Consider the following 20,952-nt stretch of genomic DNA (forward strand, 5'->3'; position numbering starts at 1 on the left):
TAACTGAGGCTAAATTATTGGGAGTCACTATTTATTCAAGTTTTTTTTTTAATCAATCGTGATTCTTGGACTCCTCATATTAAAAACACTGTAGTAAAAATGTGTAGAGCCATCTCAAATATAAGGAGATGTGCATATTTTCTAACTATTCCAGTTTCCAAGTTGGTTATTCAGTCACTTGTACTTTCACATCTTGACTACTGCTGTATTATCTGGTCAATTGCATCAAAAATGGATGTTGCATGAAAATTGCAATTAATCCAGAATGGAGCTGCTCACCTATTGCGATGCCCATTCAGGACCAGTGTAAGTGCCATGTATGACAGGCTGTCTTGGTTTAGAGTCGAGGAGAGAGTGGCCTGTAACCTCGTTTTGTTCTGCAAAAATGTGTACACCTTACAAAAAAAGGCCTTGTGGTCTGTTTTGTCAACTACAGCCGACAAGCGGGCCACATCAACCAGTGCATACAGGACATCACTGTCAATAATAAAGCATTGCTTTTCCCCCTTTGCCATATCCAGCCTCCCAACTGCTTTGTCAAACAATGGCTTAAGAGTCCCATCCTTTGCAAGGTCCCAGTGTCCCCAGGCACCTTCCATATATCTTTTGTCAGTCCCTCCTTATAGTCCGGCTGCCTGGATTTCAGCCCCTTTTCAAAATTCCGCTGGTTGCGAGACTTCCTCAGGCGCTTCGTGCTCCCCTCAAACAAACTGCTGTACAGGGTTGAGAAGGGTTCTGGATCTGGTGGGGTGGACGTCACCCCCACTTTGGCTTCATCACCTGACAAACCCTTAACACAGTCACTGTCTTTTGCCTCCACATCCAGCCGCAAGTCAAGTAGCACTGGTAAGTCCCATCCCAGTATAGCAGCTGCAGACAACTTCTCCACCGCCCCCACAGTCAGCAAATAGGGTTGCTCATCCACCACCACAGTCAGATCAGCAGTAGGGTAGGAATAGATGTCCCTGTGCACACACAAAATGTCCTCCTGTCTGCTATAGTCCGCAATGCCCGTTGGCACTAAATCCCTATGGACCAACGTCCGGAAGCTACCTGAGTTGACCAGTGCAGTCACAGGTACACCATTAATGGTAATGTCTTTAAAACTCTGCTGCCTTCCCACAGCCCTTTCATCCACAGCAGGGGGAGCGTAACATGCACCACTCAGTTTCGCTTTTCTGATGGGGCATAGAGAAGCTTTGTGGCCTGCGTGCTGACAGTAAAAGCAGTTGAGCTCCTTACCGGAACTGTGCTGGTTGGGTGCAGGGTGGAGTTCTCCCGGCAGATAGGGGTTGGCTCTGGCTGCTGGTCTGGGCTGGGAAGACGGCTGACGACTGGGCCTCCCTTTGTGCATTGAGGTACTGTTGCGCCAGCTTGGCTGCAGCAAGTCCATCCGTGGGCTCGTGCTCCTTTACCCAGGTGCGGATGTCTGCAGGAAAGACCCGTAGCATGTGCTCCAAAATGATCTGATCCTTAGTGTGCTGCACCAGACAAATCCATAGTCGGTAGAGACCCTTTAAGCGGTGGTAGGTCTCTGCTCGGTTCTCCCCGGATGGCAATGCCATGGACTGGAACTGCTGACAATACCTCTCCAATGAGAAATCAAACTTGGTCAGTAGCGCTGCCTTCAGGTCTGGGTAAGAGTGAGCCCTCTCCTCGTCCATAGCCGTGTAGGCCTCTAGAGCCTCTCCGTTCAGTAGAGGCACCAAGTGACACGCCCACTCACACTCCGGCCAGCTCCATGTTCTTCAAAGCGAAGCAGGTAATTTTCAATATTCTCTCCTGCCAGGTACTGTGGGATCTTGGGATCACTGTGTCTGGATCACAGTGTCTGCTCTCAGGCCTAGAGGGTTCCATTCTGCTACTCACTCCGTCCCTTGATGGTCTTCTAGAGTTGGTTAGAATGGACCTAGTGGGACAACTGGTGGCCACTGATGATTTCACGTATTTCTTTGTGACTCTACAGGGCATTACGCAAACTGGTTGCTGACAAGCCCAAGATGTGGGACAATTACTTGGACACAGTTATGTTTGGGCTACGCACCAAGCCACACCTCACCACCATGTTCTTCCCCTGCTTCTTAACGTTTGGCTTTGAGGCACGCTATCCATGTGAAGTGCCAGAGGACTCCACGGTATGGATGTGTCTTACTGATGTCAGTTAATTTGAGCGTTCAAATTACATTCTTAATCTCTGTTTATCTTTCTGTTGGAAAGGTGGGCAGCTCAGTGAAAGACATGGTCGCCAGGTCAGTGGTACCCTCGGGCATTGTCTTAAAGGAGAACTTTGACAATCTGGCGAGAGAGTATGTTCTGAAAAAAACAGGACAAAAGACAAAAATTGCAGAGCAAATCCATTTTCACTGTTGGCCAGAGGCTGCTGAGAAAAGGGGGGAAACTAGAACACAGGTGGTTGGGACCATATACTACCACCAAAATAGAAAATAAAAGCGCACGCTTGGAGGATGACAATGGGACCCTAACATCCAAAAATCAACACAGACCATCTGAAACCATTCATACATTCAACACCCCGCATACCACACAAGATAAAATAAAATAAAAACAAAAAAACAACTCTCCTTTCCACTGTCCCCTCTGCTGCCCAACTGGGCCTCTCAAAAAACCTACAAAATGCACTGATCATCCCTCAGCTACAGCCCTCAAGCAATCTTGCAAACCACCACCTACTCCATCCTCTCTCCTTTTACCCCTAGATTTAACAACTCACAGACCATTACCTGTACCACCTTCACCTGGACCACCTTCACAGGAGTCTCAAGCCTTCTGCTCAATGGACCCCGTAAACCAGGAGGAAGCTGCATAGGCGGAAGTGATACATACCTAACAATGGCCTTTATTCATTTAAAAACACTGTTTAAGTGTGCTATGTTTTACAGGTATCACAAATGCGTGTGGGGGGGTAATGATTGCCATGTGGTGCTGGCAAAAGTTGGACCCTACAAAATATCTTACAAGGACATCTTCCAGCTGGGCCCTGGAAAGGAGTTGGAGAGTGAGGTGCGTATTCATTGAATTTTGCAAGGCGTAATGCTTCTCCCTGCAAAGTAGTAATCTTTTTTTAATGTTCATGTACTGTAGGTGATAAATGCATATCTCAGTATCATGGTGAGACAGCATGGGGCAGAGGACAAGGCCTACCACATGGACACCTTTGCCATAACAGCCATGTGGCAGCAAACAAATGAAAGGCTTAAGGTGTGCTGCAACATGATGGAGATGGTGGTGGTGGTGCTGGTCACGGCTGTGAGATTGAAAGCTGATGACTTAGTTGTTCACAGTGCAATTGTGAGCCACCAGTTATCACACAGTCACTGTTGAGGGGTTTTTTTGTGAAAGGGAACACAAAATGACAGATGGGCTATAATGAACCTACAAAAGTCATTGTTGTTAAATGTTTTTTCTTTCCCTCAGCTGGATGCCTCTGCCTGTGACATGATTATAGGTGTAGTGAATGACTGTCACCATTGGTTTCTAGTTGTACATAAGCCTATGTCTCAAAGAAAGTGACTGTTTCCTTAATAAAAATAAGGCTTATATTTAACTATTTATTTATTTATTTCCAGGCCATATATCCATCAGCAAAGAAAGCTCTCCTTGTTGACTCAATGGGAGAGTCACCTACAAAGAGAAAAAGGTGTTCGGAGACAACAAGGTATACTATATTTTCATACACATGTATCATTGGGTCACATTCTTGTTCATCTGTATCTGAATTGGTTGCTTCAGTAACAAATTAAAACATTTTTTCCTTGGAGCCCTGATGAGAATGTCAATGTGTCACGGTGGACCTGCAACACTGTATTTCACCCACTGCAGCACGACACAACATCTTGTGGAGTGTTTGCTCTAAAAGTAAGCTCTGTGACATGGCAAATTCAATCACATTCTGGTATATGTCATCATCACGCATTGGGGGACTTGTGAATTATGGGCTCATTCTCATGCTTTGTTTGCGGATCACATCTTCACTGGCAGTGCAATGGAATTTACCACAGGCATAGAAGACCTTAATAGAATCAGGATGGTTCCACAAGACATGCCTGCAGTCTGACTATCTGAGTGACTTCATTTGGCTTCATTGATAGGTACAGCTGAGTGTCGTCTGCATAGCAGTGGAAGTTGATGCTGTGTTTCCTGATAATGTTGCCTAGAGGAAGCAGATGAAGCATAAAGAGGATTGGTCAAAGTACCAAACCCTGCGGGACTCCATGACTGACTACAGTACATGAGGAGGAGCTGTTGTTAACATGAACAAACTGATGTCTATCTGATAAGTAGGATTTGAACCACCTGGCTACGGTGCGGGCCGACACTAGCTACACTAGCATAGCATAGGTTGGGCTAGCTAAAGTGTGGAGCCATGATTCTAACTCATTAATTTTCGCCTCCATTTCTACCATCATCCTACATCTATGACAAGAGGTGCTATCATAAAACGAGGCAGAAGAATAACTACACATGAGGCACAGAGAACAGGAGAGGAGAGGAGGAGGAGAAGGAGGAACAGAGAGTGGAGACAGAGAGCTAGAGGACATTGCTAATCGGGTAGTTTGATTAGCGGAGGAGCAGAACCGGTTATAACCTTTGGAGAAAGGGGAGATATTGACCTTTAAACCTAGTGTTGGTGTGAAAATAATTTGCTGTCGGATTAATCGAGTGAATTAGGAAATAATAGCAGAAGAACAGTGGAAACAACACACAAGATGACAGAGCACAGCAGAGAGCACAACCGCCAGTGACAGGAAATGACCAGTCTTGCTTACCACACCAGCAACAAGTGTCTTTTCACTTTGTTTGAAATGATCCTAATGGAAAATGGGAATAACCCTGTAAAAAATAAAGAAACTTGTATGTAAAATTACAGTTAAAGCTATACAAATGCAATAAATTGTCATTACAAAACATAATTTTATTTTAATGTAATCTTAAATTATGGCTAATTAACTGTAATTTTAAACATAGAACCTAAAATTACTGAAAATATCTGTACTGAAACTTTACTGAGAATCTACTGGCATTTCATTATTTTATTGGAAAACAGGAAAAATAATTACAGAACATTTTCTGTAATTTTACTTTTTTTTACAGTGCACAGGGCCAACTCACAGAGACAGACAAAGAACAACAACCACTCACACTCACACTCAGGCCTACGACAATGACAATTTAGAGCCACCAATTAACCCAAACATGATGTCTTTGGACGGTGGGAAGAAACCAGAGTACCTAGACGAAGCACACGTAGGCATGGGGAGAACATGCAAACTCCACACAGAAAGGCCCCAGGCCGGGAACTGAACCTGCAACCTTCTTACCAGCCCTCTGATGCGCTAACCACTATGCCACCAAAAACAGATGTTTTGAAGGGATCTGCAAATACAGTGCAATTAGTACAAAGAGAAGAACATAATGAACAGAAAGGAAGACACATACTTGAAACTGTGTAAAAATCCATGCATTTACTCACATTGGTCTTCGGTGCTGTTTTAGTCTGGACTATACTTGAATGCTGGATTATTAGATGGGAATAAAACACAAGTTAGTAATTTCTTAAAAACTGTCAGGGCTGTTTCTGTTTGTTGGGGTAAATAGGGTTTGTAGATAGGGGCAGCAGAGCTGCTTTACAATAAAACACTCTGATTTCTGTTTCTCTTATTGGGTCACTGAAGGCTTTGTCCCATAAATAGGACCAAGCATGCACACACACACACACACACACACGCACACACACACACATACACACCATGTCCACTGTTTGTAAAAAGCAACAACAGAGACACATACAAACAATTAAGAAAAGAATCACACCATACAGAACTAGGATGTTGTTTTAGGATGCTCATTCAGTAAAAGTAGGTCACACAATAGTGTGAACCCAAAACTATGCACATACACAATTTTACCAATGCTTTCATTTCCATCCAATCCACCAGATGTTTCTATTTGTTGGTCTTGAAAAGCTGTAAAAAGCATCTTCATAAACCAATGCAGTTGGAGTCATTTTTAAAACCTCCTCTTTCTGTGTTTAATATGTGTTAATTTGTGCTTATTATCTATCTCTGTTCCCCAGGATCATCACCTTCCCTCTCCTACCTGTTTGCCTGCCTGTTAGCATCTCCAAACTCACAGGCTTGCCCCAATTCCTGCCCCACCCTGCACCATCTCCTAGCAGTTTTCTGGTAGCCATCTACTCTGCACTTCACCTTCATTCACTGCAACACTGCAATAAATCTTTCAGTCTCTGTGTCTTGCATTCAAATCCACCCAGGCACAACACACAGTGTTCAAGGCTTTAGGCAGTTATCACACAACATGTTGAGCTCTTACCAAAGATAAAAAAATAAAAAATAAATAAATAAATAACAAATTAATGTATGAATGAATGCCAAACATATACAGTTTACACATATCAACTATATCCTTTCTGTTTCTCTGAAAATATACAGTTTCTGATCTGAACCCTAACCCTAACCCTCTGAGCTAATCAGAGACAGAAACAGCATTCACCAACTCTATCGACCACAATCCTTGAGCCAGTGTTGAAGCTAAAAGAGATTTTATGATGACTCAGTTCACATCAAATGCAATAGATGTTGACTCTCATGGAGCTCCAGAAGCTAGCATGTGTACATAGCTGCATCTTTCTCGAACTGTGAGTTGATGTATCAAAAATGAATCAGAATGAGAATTTCTGTTCCTCACAAAATCAATATATTTATTGCCTCTTTTCACTTACTGTCAAAATTTTCATATAAATGAAGTTATTACTCTTATCATTATTAAAAACACTAGTCAACCTGAACCTTCCTGAACTAACTTTGAGAGGAGATCATTTGAGAAGTCACCACAGATGTAGAAAGTTGTATTTAAGCAGCATAGGTAAGGAAAGAACCTGAGTTTGACCACTGCTTTGCTATGGAAACATGGCAGGTGGCAGAATGAGCTGTCCAACTTTAACATGTTCCCTTTGTTTCACTTCAATGTATCATCAATAAATGAACCATGAAAAGAGTAAAGGGTGAATGAAAACACATTTTTCTGCCTTTTCATTTTCACAAGCTCAAGATAAATAGATAAAAAAAAAAAAGATTGTCAGCTACTTACAACTTTTAAGGTGGACTGTACTACCCAACCTGTCGAGGCAGATGGCCGCCCCCCCCGAGCCTGGTTCTGCCCGAGGTTTCTGCCTCTTAAAGGAAGTTTTTCCTTGCCACTGTCACCAAGTGCTTGCTCATCTGGGGATCTGTTGGGTCTCTTTAAATCATTTTATAAAGAGTTTGGTCTAGACCTGCTCTACATGTAAAGTGCCTTGATGTAACTTTGTTATGATTTGGGATGATACAAATAAATCTGATTTGATTTAATTTGCATTAGGCAAGATTATGATAAATATCACAACAGCTTCATTCCACTTGTTTTTCTCATTTAATGCAAATACCTGTTTAACAGCCCAAAGGACATCATGTTAAGATCCCTCCTTTGCCTTGTCTTCCCTGTTTTCTGTCCTGTTTCTGTGGTGTTTCCTGTTTTATTTTGTAGTACTTCCTGACTTGTCTCTTGTTGTTTCCCTCCTGTGTAATCACCTCGTTTTCCTCATACCCTGCACCTGCCCCTTGACTTCTCATTTCCCTCTCTCTATATATATATACCCTTCGTCACTGTTTTGTCTCTGCCAGATTGCTGTATTGCCTTCATGCCCTGTGTCCCCGCCCTGACCTTCTGGCTTTCTCTGTCTTCTTTGTGCTTTGTGTCCCAAGTAGTTTCCTGCTCGCAGTGATTTTCTGTTCATACGTTTGGTGTTTTATCCTTGTCTCCTCCCTGCCTCACTGTTTTCTGCTGAACTGTTGGATTCTGTCTCCCTGCGCTGCAGTGATTTTCTTTTGTATTGCTGATTTCTGTTCTCCCTGCCCTGTGCAGTGATTTTGATTTTACCTCCTGGATTATATTTTTGTCATTACAATTTTTGGTTGCATTGAACACTCCAGAGTTCTGTGTCTGCCTTGTTGATCCTAGAGAATTTGGCCTCATGGCCTGTTGCAACATGTCAGTAAAGTATTATAGGGATGTAGGCCGATATTTAACTGTCATGGCCTGACTGGAATGCCACATGAAGGAGAACACACCATGAATAATGTTTAACACAAATATGCTTTATTAAAACAAAGTGGACCTAGTTGGACCAAATTAAACCAACTTTTTTCAAAGTAAGACGGTTTAACTAAAGTATTTACAAAATGTAAGTGAGTCATCAGTAAAGTCAGTAGTGCAGATGTGTATGGGTGAAAATATTTTGTGTGAGTGTTGGAAGGTGCAGAACAGAACATGTGGCTAAAGCAACATAACCAAAGCAAGGACTGGAGAACCTGGGGAGCCTGTGAGGGAAGCAAGCAGAGCCTGAGTGATCACTGCAAGCACACTATTTTAGGACAGGAACTTCCTGTACCCCACCAGTGTTCCTGTTTCCTTCATCAGGTGTCTGCTGGAAAAGCACAGGTTAATATTATAGCACCCCCAAGAGGACCCCAGGGGTCGCAACATTAACCCTCCAGCACCTCCAGAGTAGTCAACTTCCTTTGGCTCAAGAGTCTACAGTGCAACAATAAGCAGCTGGAGGGAAATTTCTCTTTTGTGGAACTTCTGAAAGGGTGTGTGGCATCTTTCTGATCATACGTTGCCAAGGGCTCATTGTTCTAGGTCGGCCTGTAAGTAAAGCTGTCAATTTTTTTCTTTTTATTATTTTGATTTATCCAAGACTTCTGTATACTTCATGGTGTACTGTGTTGAGTGACAGGTGAGTTTATGGCACTACCAAGATGCCGATGGTAGAGCAGCTCACTCTGAGCTTCTCCACTGCCCTGCAGAGACCCTGAGTTATGTCGCAGAGGTCATGTCTGTCAATCGATGAGAAAACCTGAATGATATCACAGCGATGCCATCACGGTTACACTGGCTTTGGCTGGAGAGCAGTTCTACAACATGCTTTTGTTTAAAAGTGTAGCTAAGACCTTTAAAAGAAAAAGCAGACAGTGGCCAAAGTTAAGTGAAGTTGCATGAAGAAAAAGAATCTATTTTATCTCTGAATAATGCCATTTATAACAATGAGGGAATGTACATTTTCAGTGTGTGTCCTTAAGTGACAGTGAATTGTATTCACTTTCGGGTAAATGAAACACAAATAGGCAAAAACACAAACACAAACAGTCCTCAACAAACCTGCACAGCAAGATAAAATAGCAGCCATTTCCAGAGTGCATTTCATTCACGATTTTATGGCTTTTGTTTTTCTTTAGCAACGCTTGATAAAAGGTTCCAAACCATCTGTCTCTCTCTCCCATGATGCCTTGCTTAACGGTCCACCCATCCTGGGACTGGGACCATGCCCAAACACATCAATCCATCCATTCATCCATTCATCCATCCATCCTTTCCTCTTCCAGTGCACACTTCCATTTCTTTTCCTACTTCCTCCTCCTGTTTTCCTCCTACATCTTATTCACCTGTCATCCCTTCTTTTCATTTTTCACGCCTTTTGTCTTCTTCTTCCTTTCAGCTCCCTTGTGTCTTCTTTTTGTCCTCCCTCTTCATCCTGCTCTCTCCATCTCCCTCCTTGTTCATGCTTTGCATTTTTCTTTTCCTTTCAGTTTTCCTGCTCCTAGCCCTCCTTCTCCTTCCTTCATGCCTTTTGTCTTCTTCTGTTCAGTTATGTTTCTTTTGTCATTCCCTCCCTTTCCCTTGCTTCATCTTTCCTTCTATTTGTCCATTCAATCTCTCTACTCTAATTTCTTCCTTCTCCCTTTCTCTTTCTTTCAATTTCTTCACCTCATCTCCTGTCTGATTTCTCTCATTCTCTCCCTCCCCCTCTTTTTCGTCTGGGCTCCCTATCTTTTCTGTCTTTCATTTCCTCCCTCCAACTTCTACATATTTTGTCCTTTTCTTTCGCTCTTCTCTATAACACAATTCTTGTTCTGCCTTCCTCCATCCTATTCTTGATCGTCATCTTTACACTATTTTCCTCATTCATTCTCTTTTCCTTCACTCCTGTCTTTGTATCTGGTTTCTGCCTGCCTCTCATTTTATCCATCTGCTTCAACTGTGTCATATTGTTTTGTTGTGTTTTGTTCCTTTTTTTGCTTCAGATTAGTATTTCACCTCAGATTTGACATATATAGGAGATGCAAGGAAGTCTGAAGTCATTAATTCATTAATTCAGTCATCTTCAACTGCTTTCCAGGTTTCAGGGGGTGCTGGAGCCAATCCCAGCTCACACTGAGTGAGGATGGGATACACCCTGGACAGGTCGCCAGTCCATCACACGGCCAACACACAGAAACAGACAGAGACCGACAACTCACACTCAGACCTACGGACAATTTAGAGTCAGCAGTTAACCCAAACATGATGTCTTTGGACGGTGGGAGGAAACCGGAGTACCTGGAGGAAACCCATGCAAACTCTGCACAGAAAGGCCCCAGGCCAGGAACCGAGCCCGCAACCTTCTTATTGTGGGGCAACAGTCTGAAGTTATGACCAATGACCAATAAGATGTAAAGTGTAGAAAACATCTTCAATAGGGTGAAAACGAAAAGAATCATACTCTTCAAAATTGTTCATACTTTGTCACTCAGTGACTTACTCATCGTCAACTGCTTTTTCCGTTTCCAGGTCGTGGGGCTGCTGGAGCCAATCCCAGCTCACATCGGGCGAGGGGCGGGCTCCACCCTGGATAGGTCACCAGTCCATCACAGGGCCAACACACAAAGACCAACAGAGACAAACAACCACTCACACTCGCATTCACACCTACAGTGAATTTAGAATCCCCGGTTAAACGAGACATGTCTTTGGACGGTTGGAGGAAACCAGAGTACTGGAGGCAACGCAGACATGGGGATAACATGCAAACTCTGCACAGAAAGGCCCCAGGCCGGAAACCGAGCCCACAACCTTCTTATTCTGGGGCAACAGTCTTAAGTCATGACCAATGACCAATGACCAATAAGATGTAAAGTGTGGCAAACATCTTCAATAGGGTGAAAACGAAAAAAATCTCATGAGAGCCTTCAAATTATTTTTGTAGCTGTACATAAGTTTCTGATGTTTCTTATTTCAAGTATGTGCAGGAATTTTAGACCATTCTACCAAAATTACACAAAAGTTCTGACATCCTTGAGGTAGGAGGGTTTCTGTGCTGTCATCGGTTTCTCGAGTTATATCCATAGATTATCGATGAGGTTTAAATCAGGGCTCTCTAGACACTCCATAACATTAATATCAATGTCCAGGAACCATTCTTCAGAACCTTGGCTCTATGCCGAAAGATCATTGTCCTGCTGATAGGTCTAACGGTCCCCAGGTCCAGGTTCTCAGCTGATTGCTTGAGGTTTTCTTTGAGAATCTTGATTTAATGCTCTTTCCTCGTGATGCCTTCCACTTTCACCAACTTGCCAGGCCCACTTGCAGGAAAGCAGCCCCAGAGCATGATGCTTCCACCTCCAAACAGTTACAGTAGGGACCATGTTCTTTGGCTTGTAGGCCTCACCCTTCTTTCACCAGATGAAAGCCACTTGTCTGTGCCCAAAAAACTCAATTTTAGTTTCCTCTGACCACAAAACAGACAACCAAAAGTTTTAATCTTTTTGTGGGTGCATCTTTTCAAAGGTCAGATGAGGTCAAGGTTCATAGAGACTGTTTTAGGGCAGTATCTATTACACTCTGCCTTGATATAGTCACACAGCTTGCACTCAGTTGTTTCAGGACAGCCTTGGTATTGCTGGGGTATGAATAATTTTGGACATGGTGGTATTTTGTCAAAGTTTGAATGAACCCCTTTAACAGTGTTACTTCACTTACCACTATTTGTTTTCTCATGTGTTTATCAGTTTGGGAGGTTAGCCTTTGTTGTTTTCCTTTTCAGGTCAGTTTCCTCCTGCTCCTGCTTTATCATTTTTGGTTGTTTGCTTGTTGTTTTGTTTGTCTACATTAGTTAATTGCCATTAAACCAATAAAATATATTTTTTTATTCCTTAACTTTGCATCCTGATGGCTGTTTAGTTCTTGGGGAAGATAGGGCTCCTTCATATTATATCTCAGTCACCCCTGGATGAGGTGTAACAAATTGTGGGCTTGTCCATTTTGTTTTGGTGTATTCATTAATGGTAGGTAGTTTGTTCTAATTGGCAGTTTTCTTTAGTGTGTAGAGGAAATGGAGTTTGCGTTAGATGATTTTGTGAAAGTACTTCCTGGGATAGAATAGAGAAATGTAAGAAAGCTGATTTGTTAACTTTGGCTAATTGCTATGATGGCCCTGTATCTTACAGCGCGTGGAAAGAGTTTAACTGTGCATCAAGTAAGAAGCTGGTGGAGAGAGGTGTGTTAGCTGGTTCTGTTGCTCCTGCAGAAGAGGAGAAAGAAGCTCCTCTGGCAGCCAAGGTGAGAGTGGAGGAGGTTGCCTGCATGCTCCCTGCCGATGTGGAGCATGAGCTTGTCTCTAATTCTCCAGTTCAAAATAAGTCGTAGTGATATACATTTCCTGAACAAATCATCGAGAACAAAACTTGAGAGTTGCACGCAGGGTGGTGAGCTCAGGGAGCTTGGGCCGCTGACCCGACTCTGGGCCCTGGTGACTCACATTTAGGGAATGCCCACATGCAGGTATTGTTTAACTTGCCAGCTCGGTTTGGGTCACATCATGAAGAACTGATGAATCCTGCCAAAAATGGGCTGAGCTGTTCTTTCATTCCATCATGATGTACCCTATCTTTGACTCGACTCCTCTGATGGGACACCTTCACCTTTCTGGACTCCCATCTCTCCAGAGATCTACACAGAAACCCTCTGGACTGTTTTAATCCTGAGTGAGGTAACAGCAAAAGCACAGCATCCTTCAGTCCACCAGCTCCTACCAGCACAGCCTGGTTCCCTTCCCTTGTCCATCCTTCTGCATCTTCTGTGTCCTTTGTTCCCCACTGTATTCACTGAGGTGTAGCACAGGCAGGGAGGGCATTCAATAAAAATCACAAACTAGCTTCCAGGGAGTATTGGTGATGGTCACATTCACGCACTGAAATAATGAAATATTATTAAAAGGGGAAAAACTTTTTTGTGCGTGAGAAGAGTCTGTTTGGCAAATGGTGCCAGGCGAATAACATTCAGAATCTGTTGGATATGAGAGAGCTAATTTTGCTGGAGGAATTGAAAACGTGCTTCCCAGAAAGGATTGCAATTTATTTGAACGGACAAAAGGTGACGTCGTTTGCAAATGCAGCTGTCCTGGCATATGAGTCATATTGAGTCATAAAAGTGTATTCACTATGCCAACCTGCAGCTTTAATCCATCTGTGTCCTGAAGTATGATGTCAAATGACCTGTTATTTTGGGTATAAAACCTGTTGCTCCTGTCTGTTCAGAAAGATCCTCTCCCACAACTTTGTTGTGTAAGATCCAGTGTACAGCTTGGATAAAGGGACGCTGACTTCCAGAGACTCCGTGTGAGAGTGGTGATTTTATTTCAACATCACACCTCACTGGATATGACATAGGGTGTCACAAGACCAGTTCAAATCAGTGCTCAAAAACGATGCAAATACAACACGCTTTCATCCATATTCCCCAAAGCAGAGTCTTCTGGGACAAAATTTTTCTGAGAATTATGGGATGTTCCGAGACTAGACTTTATGAAAATTACTCTGTGCTCTCTCTGTGTTTTGGTCCCAAACCAAGACAACTCTCCTCGTTTATGTACTGACGATAGAAATTTTAACACTTTCACCAAACCTGACTCCTTTTCTCTGCCCAGGATGGACAACTGTTTTGGGTATTCTCTGCCAAATTCGTTACAAAACTGGACCTGTTAAAAGGTTATTGGCAAGTCCCATTAACACCACGTGCCTCGGAAATCTCTGCCTTCGTTACCCCTGACAGTTCCCTCCAGTATTCAGTGATGCCATTTGGGTTACACAATACTCCCACCACATTCCAACATCTTACACTCACTGTATGGGCTTGAATGCAAAATTGTTAGGCATATTTGGAAAACATAGTTGGCTACTGTCCCGAGCCTGAACATGTTTTCCTGCGTCTCTTTGATGCCTCCCTTACTTTTAATCTCACATAATGCGAATTTGGCAAAGAAACTGTTACTTATTTGGGTAAAAAGGTGGGGCAGGGTCAGGTTCGTCCTGGGGAAGCAAAGACAGAGGCAGTTATGGATTTTCCAGTTCCCCTGTCTAAGAAAGCCTTGTGTCTCTGCCTTAGTCTGTGTGGTTATTACCAACTGTCTGCTATCATTTTTCTGATGTGGTAGCTCCCCTCACAGCTATCAATGCTCCCCTGAAACCTTTCATTTGGTCCGATGCATGTCAGGTTGCATTTGAGTCCACTAAGGTATTACTGTGCTGTGCACCTGCCCTTGCACTGCCTGAATTCTCTCAGCCCTTCTAGTTGGACTTGGACGCCTGTGCATGTGGTGCTGGAGCCGTCCTTTTGCAGGAAGACAAGCGTGGTATTGAGCATACAGCTTGATACTAACCCTAACCCTCCAAAATGTTTGGCAAACATCAGGTAAATTACAGTACAGTTGAAAAAGAAATGTTTGGTCTGCTGCTGGCTTTGCAGTACTTTAAAGTTTACATAGGCTTTAGTTCCCCTCATGTTATTGTGTATACAGACAACAACCTACTCACCTTTCTTTTCCAGATGTGCAGCTCAGATCCGCTTTTTATGTGCTGGCCCTTATACAGAACAATAACCTGGACATTCATTTCAAAAAAGGCTCCAAAAATGTCATAGCCAATACTCTGTCTAATTCTTGAAAAGGGGGTATTATGGCTGTGTCATAACTTTTTGTCTTGTGTTTTTTCTGTGATGGCTGGTTATAGTGTGTGTCCATGAATGCAGCAATTTCCAAGCTACCTGAGGATTGGCTGTGGAGGAGGCACTTGTATAAAAGATCCAAGATGGCATCAGTGCAAGGCGGAGAGGCTAATGTCTGCAGTCTCGTTCCTTATTCTCCTCTTGATGCAACCAGCCACATTAGCAGTTAAGCTCTCTTTGTGTGTGTGAATGGACCACCATTTACTTAGTTCATCTGTTTTCTCTTAGGGCCTCTGTTGTTTGTTTCTTTTTGTTCTTTGTTTGCTGTTTCGGCTTAGGTCTACCCCGAAGTCTACCTTAGTTAAGTATCTCTTTGGCTGTTTGGGTCTTGGGGAAGATGTGGCTCCTGGATGAGATCTAACGCAGTCTCGCTTACGTATTCTCCACTTACTTTCTAACCTCCTCTTTTCTCTCTCACCTTACCTCTGTTGCTCATCCCTCATCCCTACCACTCTGTCTTCCTTTACCACTTCCCCTTTTTCCTTTCTCTTCTTTCCTCTTTTCCAACCATTTTAAACCTCTCTGAATTGCCATGCATATTCATAAATTGGCAAACATTTCCATCCAATAGCGTTTAATCGCTTCATGTAATAGCATGTATGTGTTTCCTTGTTCCCTTTAAACCCTCTCCTCTCTCTCTGTCTCACTCGCTCTCTCACACACACACACACACATACACACACACACACACACCTCCTTCTCTCAAACATCTAGCAGCTGGCCGACAGATGGGGCCTGCAGCCAAAAAAGCAGCAGCGGCAGCGCCACAAAAATAAAAATTTACAAGACGCCAGTGGAATTTATTTAAGGGCATGAGGAGGGGGTAATGGGGCGAGGGATGGTACGCCTCCACCCAACACCTTACCACCTCTGCCCCTCCTCCATCTCCTCCTTTGGCCTCACCTCCCTTCATCAGACCCTTTATCCCTCCAATATGTGTGAAAAGTTTCATCAATGTTTGCACCATCTCTAAATCCTTTCACCTTATCAGTAGTTCCCGTAGCAGTTTTTGATATTTCTCACAGAAGTAAGAAAAAAATTCAGCAAAAACAAAAAAATGCTATTTTATTCTTCAGTCTTTTCTCATTTTTTTTTTTTTTTATCAAATTAACATATTCAAATGAGTCTGTAAAAGACCTCACAAGCAACAAAGGTTGGGAAGCACAATCCAATAAATAAAACCTAACAATTTGCTCTTTTTTCTCCACTTTCCTTGTGTAAATGCATAGAAAAAGTTACAAAATCTTTTGTAAAATACAATGAAGACTTTTCACAAAGCCAGGGTTTGTACTACATATAGCATATAGATTATTAATTCATTGGTTTAAGGTCAGAATTGCTATCAAGCATTTACAGATGTTTATGTACCAGTCAAGAAAAATGTTACATATTCATGATGCAACTTAATTCCTTTGGCTATTGAGAGCTCTCTCCTGAGGTGGAACACAGTCATTTTGTTTTGCTTCTATTTCCACCACCTTTCATTCTACCGACACAGGCATGGTGGCCAGACAGCTCACCACCTCCCTGGCGGAAACTATGTAGAGAAAGTTACATAGTTACATATAGCACCTTTTAACTTCAAATAAATTGGTGCCATACTGTTTAAATTAACAGTAAAAGTTCAGGGTACATTAAAAAAAATCTGTTGTCTACTTTGTAAAAAAAAAAAAAATCTTTTTTTCAAATATATGTAATTGCATGAAAAATAGTTTTTTGTTATTTTTATTAAATATCTGAGGACACCTTTTTTTACTTGTTATTGATAAGCTATTGATAAGCTATTGCTGCATAGCTGTAATTTCTACATCTGTGAAGGACAAACTATTGCACTGTTTTGACTGGTGGAAAAGGTGATCCACATCTGTATCTGTTTTTGGAGGTACAATGAATACATTTATGAGGCTGTTCAGTGGTTGAAAGGGAAAATTTTGGTAATGTTCCTGATATGTTTTTATGAAGCAGTACTTAATAACAGGAATGCACAACAGTCTATCAGCATCACAATGGGTGCAATTGACATCATAGCCCTTAAGTCCAAACCAAACAGATGAGCACTTTTCAGCCTGTGTGTAAAATGTTCAGGTCTCAGAAATAGTTGCACAACAACAAGGAGGATAGAGGATGAATTCGAAACTGTGAATATCATGACAGGTGCAACATGCATGAACACAGAAACTACCCCTTATACATACAAAAGCTCAATAAAGCACCGGATGCACAAAAACACGTTCAGGCGTCCTGACACACAAAGCTTTCTGCTGAGCATAGTTTTCTTTTGAAGAATGAGGTGCAACTTCTCAGTAAGTTTTGTCATTTGGTTGTTTGGCCATCCACTCACCCACACCCGAGTCTGATTCAGATCCAGCTCCGGTGCTCTCTGTGTTCACTCTCACCTGCACACACAAATCTGTAGCAGGGAGCATTACGGAACCATCCTGAAAAGCACCACAGGAAAATTCTCCACTAGTTGAAATGCAGAATGAAGAAGGAATTAGAAATAAAGAGATGAATACAGATGAAATGCTGTGAAATGTTTTGGCTCAACAAAAATTTATTTATCTTTAGCTATAACTTTGCTCCATTTGATTCTGTGTTTTTCACACAAATCTATTGTCACGCAACAAACTAGAATTATGGTTCACTTTGTTTTTTCCTTTCTGTAGAACAACAAAGCTAACTTTCTCTTCAGTACCTCATTCATTTTCTTTTCTGTGCAAAACTTGATTGAGATACATCTTTGTGACTATCAGTCTTGGGTGACTTGAACTGTCTTTCCTTTTGCTTTGAGATTTGGTTCAGTTTTCTTAATGTCACATTTATTTATGTGGACTCTTCAATTTACAATTAAATCTCTGTTCCTGTTCACCTTTTTGGTTCTTTTTAAAAATTAAAATCTCCTTCTTAATTTTTTCTTTGACTTTTTGAAAACATTTTTATTAATCAGAATTTCCTGTGTTACGTCTTCAGTCATTTTTGACTTAATGCATGCCTGTGCATTTTTACCATGTCTGCGATATATTGGAACCAATGCCAATTTTTAAGAAATTCAGTCAACCCTCCCACCCTCCAATTACTTCAGTAACAAATTCCTGCACACATACACAAACACAGAGTGCTGCAGGGTAGAGGAGGGTATGCAAAATGAGGTGGAAATTGGAGAAGTGGAGGGAAAAAGGAGTGAGGAAGTCTCTCTTCCTCTGAGTGCCTACCTCACCCAACCTGTCCACCTTAGTGTGTCACTCACTCTTTCCTCACACTCTAGTGGAAGACACAAGTGGAAAACGGCAACAAGGGTACAAGAAGAGGATAAAGTGAAGGCAGAGGAAGTGAAAAGAGGAAAGGAGGAACAAACAAAGGAGGAGAGACAAATCAGGAGAGGCGACTATAAGGAGATTCGTCCCCAGGGGGCACTGTTTGTCCTTGTAGGAAAAGGGACAATGAAAGACACACACACACACACACACACACACACACACACACACAAAAGCAAGGGAAAAAAAAGGCAAAACTGACAAACAACAGAAATAGTTATCTGTCTTTCACTTGTTCATTCACTTTTTTGTTATAATAACGGGAAAAATTCAAACTAATCAGTGTGAATTAACTCCACAGCTGTTTTAAATATGAAATACAAAAGTAAATACTAAAGTGGACATCATTTACCTCCAGTAAGTCAAACTAACACGAATCAAAGGACTGTAAAGTATAAATAAAAAAGTAGCATACTTCTTGTATCGAATGTGAGTCAGAATAATATTATTTCATGTAATATTTCTCATATTTATACATTGTCATTAGTGTTTGATGTTAATTCAAAAATCTTTTTGCTAACTTTTTTAACTGTAGTAATATTTTGACACCAAAATATCCTACTAATATGTAGGAAAACTCCCAGAATAACAGTTATATTATTGTTTTACAGTTTCAGTGTATTGTATCATTTAGTAAAAATGTAGTAAATGTAATTAATTAACGTAGCCTGGACTTCATTTCAAAAGTATTATCACTGAATGTACAAATTAAAAAGTGCCCACTTAGAGTTATATAATTATTATTACAAATGTCATCCTTATCGTCATTATTGTTATTATTTTGCTGTGTCATCATGGTTTGATGTTAATTAAAAATCTTCTCTAAATTAAAGAGAAATATTTATCAACAAAATATAATTAAAATATCAAAAGTAGAGAACTTACCATATAAAAGCAGATCATCATGCAGGTTAGATTAGCTTTTTATTTATTTTATATGTGCTATAATAGAATCCTTATTACTGATGCCACATTCCTGTGTCCGGAATAAACCAGTATGACAAAGACCACACGTAAAAAAAAAAAAAAAAAATCTAATTAATAGTACATGACCTTCCATGGACCAGGGACCATCCTGCCATCTCCATCAAATCTGGTGCAAATCTGCATATTTTTGTCTAACCCTGCAACAAATAAACAGACAAAGGGGACAAAATAAGCTCCTTGGTTGAGTTCATGATTTTTTGTTTATAGTAGTGTAAATACTTTTTCTGAAATAAATGAAATATTAAAAGTAACATAAATTGCAAAAAAAGAAAAAAGTATAGCTGCATCTAAGTATGGATTGCACCATAGTCCACATTCATGCAGTAGCCAGTTCCCTCAAATGTTTCAAACTGGGTCACTGGAAACACAAAGTGGTGCTGCTGTGCTCCAGGTTGGAAGTATTGTAAGCAAAACCCAAAAAAACAATTAGCACTTCGAAATGTATGTATTGAAAAGTGGAATATAAATACAATGCAATATTATAAAGCAACAACCTCTTCTTACGCTAACTTAACTAATGATCTTAAAGAACATATTGCAGGTAGAGCCCCCATTGAATCAATGTTTAGAAAAATAATATTGGAACATTTTTTTCTTCTAAATATATAGGTAAATATATTAACTAGGCTTCACGACTCATTTTTGTGAAGATATGTGACGAAGTGTCGTAGGCAGAGGGAGTGCAGTGAACCTGGGCAATAGGAGAACAATGGATCCCAATCTCAGTTCTGACGCAGTAGAAACGTTAAATGTGTACCATCACACATATGAGGGGCTGATACTACGAGCCTGTTATGCGCCCCAGAGAGCAGGAAGAGAGCTGTGGTGTCAGGACAATCAGAGGAGAACTGGGCAGGTGGTGTTAGCTTTTGGAATATTGTGTTCACCTCATAATATTGCACAGATTACCATCATATGTCAGGCAAAAGCAAAATTATTAATGGCCATCTCTTACAGGCAGGAGTATTGATACTTACAAATAATCAAAATTAATGATCTTGATGAAGTGTCTCATTCTTGTAAAATCCATCAACACTTCGAGGTTTAGCGCTGTACAACTGCCGTGGGAGAGAAACACTTTGTTTCTCACATTTTGTTTGATTGGTGCCCGTGTGGGAAATGTGAGGCCATGACCACAGCCGAGGAGAGCATGTGCTGCAGGGAGGTAAATGCCACTGGGCCTGAGTGGAGAATGTCACCCCCAGGCTCCAAGTGCAGGGCTTCACACAGCTTGCTGTCTGAATCACTACATGCACTGCAGGCAGGAGCATGAACCTCTCCAGGCCAGCAGATACGAGTATGTTGTGTTTAGGGCAGAAATAATTAATTCCTCTAATTAGTTATTTTACACTATTACTTTATTGTGAGCCTACTCCGGACACCTGAACTGAGGAGGCTGTGTGCACCGAAGGCACCGCACCCGGTGTCAGTGTCAGTCGCACCTGGGTCTTACTTCGGCATCCCATGTTGAACTCCATCAGATCGCTTCATTGACAATCCTCCGGTCTAAAGGGTCATTTGTTGTAGCTGATGCAGCCGTGAAGTCCTGTCTCTTCAGCTCACAAAATGCACCCAGGCACGGAGGATAGTGGCGTTTTTTTTCCTGTTAGGAAACCTGTGGTATTGGAGTGGAATTGGGTGAAAGGGTGGTGATGGGAAACAAGTCTAGTTTTCAACCAGCTTCTTAATGTTCTCACACAGAATTTATTTAAAGCTGTTCAATTGTTCCATGTTTCCCATCCTACACATGATGTCA

Source organism: Echeneis naucrates, chromosome 12, assembly GCF_900963305.1.
Source record: "Echeneis naucrates chromosome 12, fEcheNa1.1, whole genome shotgun sequence".
Taxonomy (NCBI): Eukaryota; Metazoa; Chordata; class Actinopteri; order Carangiformes; family Echeneidae; genus Echeneis; species Echeneis naucrates.